The following is a 6,003-nucleotide window of genomic DNA, read 5'->3' as shown; positions in this document are numbered from 1 at the left end:
TCTGAAAATTGATATTCATGTAATTAGATGGATTTGTCTACCCAACCACTATATTTAAAACTACATAAACACACTTCTTTTTCTTTAGAGTCCATCCAATTTTAGTTGGGCAGGTTTTGTTATCAGCTCTTCCGTATTGCAAAACATAGCAGGGTAACAAGTAATGCCTGCTAGGAGTTTGACACTAGTAATGGTGTCTTTATGTAGGCTTAGTAGATGTTTTCTTCTTTTATCGTTTTAACAGATTTATGTATTTCCAATAGTTCCAGGATTCTAAAGTGTTTTGTGTATAGCTACTTTAAAAAGAGCAAGGACAAGGGTCAAGGAAGGTGATTAAAACACTATTAATGGCACGTCAGCTGGTGATGTGGATCGAGTTCTGCCATTCCAAACGTGAGCCAAATGGGGCTCCTGGACCCACTGGCCAGCTGTGTATGTGTGCACCCCTGGTGAGACTGCTCTGGCCTATTAAGGTCTATTGATTCCCTCAGGACCCTGAAAAGCATTTACATTGTTTATTCATCCTTTTCCTAAATATCTTGTAAGGATTACTTTCACAGGTAGGATAATAAACTAAAAGGTCCTTTCCAGTCCATTTACTTAATTCAAATATATCAAAGGAACTAAAATATAAAGCCAGCTCTTACATAACAGCTATTCTTGACATGAACCTCCTTGCCAAACTAGCGAGTTCATATCCTGTCCAGTCTCACTTGGCTGGCCTTCATGAAGAACACAAATATTATTCTGTAGCTGATGTATTCTCACACTTGTTGTCTACGTCTGTTAAAGGTTGAGGTTCTAAAGAATGGCATTCACTTAAAGTAATTTTCTTACATCGTTGATTTTAAGTGTTAAGTCTAGAAAGAACTAAGTCCTTCTCATACTTTCTTTATTGTTCCTCTTGTATTTAACACAACTAACTGCTATAAAGACCTTCCTGACAAATATTTCTGTTGTGATGGGTCATTTGTTATTATAGACATTCCTCCAGGAGAAGTTGGACTGAGCATTCTCCTCGTGGCTCATTTTCACCTACAGCTGCTTTACTGCCACAAACTCAGCTTGAGGTTCACTAGCCTGTAGGAGCTTGTAATCAGTGCAAAATTTATATGTCACCTCACAGAGGTGTGTTCTAAGAAACATACTTCAGGATAGTTGTATAATCTTTGGCTTCTTTTTTACTTCAAAAAATCATTAAAACTGTTCTTCCTGGCATTATTTAAGGACTCTGGGTCTCTTGGGTCCTGGCATGCTGTACTTTAAACCAAGAAGCAGCCTCAGAAAAAAGCAGATTGCTTGAGTAGTGCAATTTCACATACATCAATTCAGCTCATTTCCTCAGATCTTTGCTGCAATTAATGTCTTCTCAACAAGTGGGACAAATACAAAGTTGAAAGTTCATGTGGGTTTGTTTTTTGACAGGAGCAGAAATGTTGAAAACAGCAAAGTGCTTTTATATCTTATTAAGAGTCCATAACATGTCTGGTGGAAGTTCACAATCAAAGAGCTTGATAAGTATCATACAGGGGTGGTGAATACTGTGAATCACTTATTGCTCTGGTGTGAGAAATTTCAGTTTGCTGTGGGCGTACTGTAGCTCTGCCTCTGCCTGTTTAAATACGGTGAAATTTTGTATGCCAAGTTATTGCTCTTGCTTAACCATTGTCCTCCATATTGCATCGCATCATTCATTAACAATATAACATTTTTGTCAGTTTGGTTTAACTATTGGATGTTGGATTTTGTCTATTTGGGGTTCCACATTCACGTGTGTCAATTACAATCCCTGCTTTATGCTTGATTAGAGTGATCCATTAGATTCCATTGAAATATTATGCATAGATCTAAGACAGTTTTTTCTTCATGTTGCTTAAGTATCCAAACCCAAATTGAAATGTGGGAACATTTCATTTATTAATGCTCATCTTCTTCTCCTAAATACGTTCTTGATCTTAAAATCTTCTAGCAGCTTTGGAATGGAGAAATTTAACAGAAACATCTTAAAATATCAAACATAACTGTTTCATTAAGATGATTAATAGATTCAGATTTGCAAAGCTTTTATGTCTTCAAGAACAGAAGACTGTAGATTTTATACAATTATCAAAATATGCATTCAAAAGAATGGCAATCAAAATACTGTCAGTATTTTAAGAGATTGCTTTGTCTCTTTAAAAATTTAACTCACCCTGTAGGTATTACATACATTATTTGTACTGCCAGCCACTCTACTTTGAAAATTATATTACGGCAATATAGATATAGTTGCAATTTTTAAGAATTTAAACATTTATTGTGGGATCAGCAATTATTTGATTTATAGAGTCAGGAGGACTCCGTTCCAACATAAACTCCATGAAGTCTCATAGATTAAAATCTTTCTGCAATTAAATTTACACAAAACTGCTGCATATAAAACTTACAGAAAATCTGACTCTGTCCATTTAGCTCATATCTAAATGCCAGTTCAAAAGAGAATGTGGCCTTTACAACTGTTTATTTAGAAAACATCTTGTCGTTCATCATAGAATTAGGTGGTGCAAAGATTTGATTATAATTCTTCCAAGACTAACAAAAGATAACATAATTATTCTTCTGATTTTTGTCCCAGCAGGAGAGAAATGGAACCACAGGGCATGTTTATTTGTACCACAAACCACATATTTCCTTGTTTAGGAACTTTAATGAAATCATAACCTGACACTAAAGACTATATTAAAGATCTGTTTCAGTTTAGAATGATAAACAAGAGGGTTATAAATCTCAAAATACTGTTTTAGAAGAATAAGTATGTCTGATTGTACTGAGATTTTGTACTGAATTACTACATTAAAAAAATAAGACAACTGGAGAAAAAGCTTTTTTTCCCTGCCAAGAAGATGGAGTCAATCAGCTTGTGGCTCTGTACCACTTTTTTCCTTTTGCTCTGACTGCTGAATGAACTACACTGGCAAGTCAGACATTGTTCAGTTTATCCACAGTTCTTTGTGAGCAAATGGTCAGCTCTCTGGTTACTCGGCTCAGAGAATACATACTGAAGTTCTCTGAGTATGTACAAATTAGAAAGTTTTCATCACACTGTAACCACAAGTAATCAAAATACTTAGGGTGTTCTGTTTGGGGCATTTCTTGGTCAGTCTGATACAACCATAACCTTTATCTGCTTGATATATTTAAGGTACTTTTGGGGCTTGATGTTAACATCCCCATCTAGAGAAAAGGAGTGCTGCCCTCTCTTGCTTTATGCTCATTTCCATAGTGTTTTATCCACCAGCCTTTTGACAGCAGCAGGAACTAAGCTAATACTAATAGATTACCTGGAAGGCCTCAAGTTGACTGCATATCCAACAAGCAAGTTTGAAATGTTGTTTTACATTCCAATAAAGCTGTTGTTTAATTTCAGAGATGTTATATGAAATGTAGTGTTAGCAGTTGGAATTCACTGCAATTTTTCCAAGCTAGCCTTGGCTAGGTCTAATCAGAAGTAATGCATTTCTGTGGAAATTAATTACTTGCAAGTTGTTGGGGAGTGGGGGAATTTATAAATGAAAACATAATTTTGAATGTTTGTTGACCCATATTGATGGATTATATTTATTTACAAAATTAATTGTTGCTGATGTAGCTTACCATAAAAATCTGGTTGAGGAAATATTTTCAGATGTGCATTTACATTCAACTGCTAAGTGCAACCAAAAAGCATGTGTTGGTTGTGCATAATAGAAGTAAATATTTTTTCAGGTTTCATTCCTAGATTTGGAATCTAGGTTACAATTCTGGATAAAAGAATTTAAGAGCTGTTTGAGTATTTTGGACAGGAAAATCTTCTTTTTATTTGCTTAGGAAGTATTTCTCAGTCATATGCACTGACTGGACGAAAGTTGCAACACTGAATTGAAGTGACCGGGTCAGTCAGGTCTTGTTGGAGGGAGGTTTATGGGCTTTTTAAAAATGTGTTTCATAAAAGAGTTCTGAGTTGCGTTTACAGTGAGCTTCTAAAATGGTGCCAATCATTCACAATTAGAGTAAATATTTTTTCAGGTTTCATTCTTTTGGAACTGAGGTTAGAACATTCAGTGAAAATACTGAATGGCACTTCCAACTAAACTGGGCATGTGTGTGGGAGGTAGTAAGAAATTCACTAGAAGCATATGTTTGGTGTTCCAGGCAATTTTTATTTTATATTTAAAAATGCCAAGCCCCTCAGTAGGAAGGCTTAGCTGCAACACTAGAAAAAGACCCATTTAACACTTCAAGAATTTGGCATCTTAATTTTTTTTCATCTTTAAGTAGTTACAGTAATTACATTCATCCATCAGCAAACTATTTGCCTCCCTCTGCTGAATGGAGGTTTCATGACTCCAGTGGTGGAGTGCACCAGCACAGCAATGGCTACACCTGGCCATGGATGTGCACGAGAAGAGGCGAGTCTGACATTTTTCCACATGGCAGGGAGCAGAGGTGGGGACTGCACCCCCTGGGGAGGAATTTGCCTGTTCAAACAGCCCTCACTGCTTCAACACCTATTTCATGCCAAGGGAAGGGAAGGGAAGGGAAGGGAAGGGAAGGGAAGGGAAGGTGTGGACATCCTGGGTCCAGATTCAGCTGGCAGTTGATGTCACAGGGAGTTAATAATTGTAGGGGATTTTCAAAACCGAGTGACTAGCATTAGTGATGAATTGGGTTGACCCATGGCTTCTTAAAATAAAGGAAAAAATGGGTTTGGAAAAACACACTACCTTATTAATTTATCCCTTGTATGTCTGTTCTTTGTATTATGATGTCCCCTGCTTTTTGTTGTATTATCTTTCCTTCTTCCATATTTTCACCATATCAGATTGAAATTTATTCAGCATAAAGTATACATAAAAATGTTAAGGAGTTTGGAAACACCTGGCTTGGTGCATCCATGTCTACTCTCGCATATTGGAATGGTCAATCTAATGACCGCAACTAGGAGAAGGAACGGTGACAATTCATTGGAGAAAATAATTTGTACGTTTTTTCCTCTGACAAAATGAAAAAAAAAGTTTTGTTCTAACAGTTGTAAAATAATACGTGATGTTGCTGTGGAGTCTAGGTAGCTGTTCCAAAAGTTCCATTTAACAAACACCACATTTGACTATGTTCACAACAAAATTTCTTGAAGTGATATATTATGACTTCAGTATTTGTTATTTCAACACCTCATTTATGTGACTGTCACTCCTTCTTTAATGGCTAACAATATATACATTTATTGGGGTACTTTAAATTGGGATCAATAGGTAATCAAAACTTAAGAACTACTGCTACACAGTACACAAAAATATTTTAAAGTTTTCCAATCATTTCGATCATGCTTACTTAAGTCAGCATTTTCAAACCTGAACTAGTCACCTGCAAGTGAAATTCTGTCTCCTTTGATTTCCATTTCAGTTTCTCCATTTCACTGAACATGATTAGGTTTCCACCTACAGGCTGTATTTAAGCACCTAAGTTTGTAGTCTCTTTTTTTAGACATGTCAAACAGATAATTCCTACTAAAGTCAATATATCCTACATATGTTCAGCATTCCTGGCACCTGGAATGAATTTTGGATCTAATTCTGCAGGTGTTCTTTGTCAACAAAGTACTGCACCTGCCCAGAATTACCAGTAGTGCTACATTCAACTCCTAACCTTTGTATATTTTAACCAGTTGCTCAAAGCTCAACAATGACCATTTCCATTGGTTTTTACCCCCGAATTATTCTATATGCTATTATTGCATTTTGTTGTAACACCTGCCGATCTTAAACATTGTAACTTGGCATCTAGGCCCCAAATTCGTGTTAGCAAATTACCAAGTATGTAATTGCTGCTACCAGAATCACTCCAGCACATTTTGCTGTGAATTTCACACATGCCAATTTCAGTGCAATTTTTGTCATGGCAAAGATCAACATGCTGACATGACCAATTGTTATTCCTTATGATAATCTACACAGAACTTTTTTTTTTCCTGACATAGAACTTCTC

The sequence above is a fragment of the Passer montanus genome, unplaced genomic scaffold (genome assembly GCF_014805655.1).
Source record: "Passer montanus isolate IOZ18808 unplaced genomic scaffold, ASM1480565v1 scaffold32, whole genome shotgun sequence".
Lineage (NCBI taxonomy): Eukaryota > Metazoa > Chordata > Aves > Passeriformes > Passeridae > Passer > Passer montanus.
The sequence above is the reverse complement of the archived record's forward strand: the minus strand, read 5'-3'. Positions refer to the sequence as shown.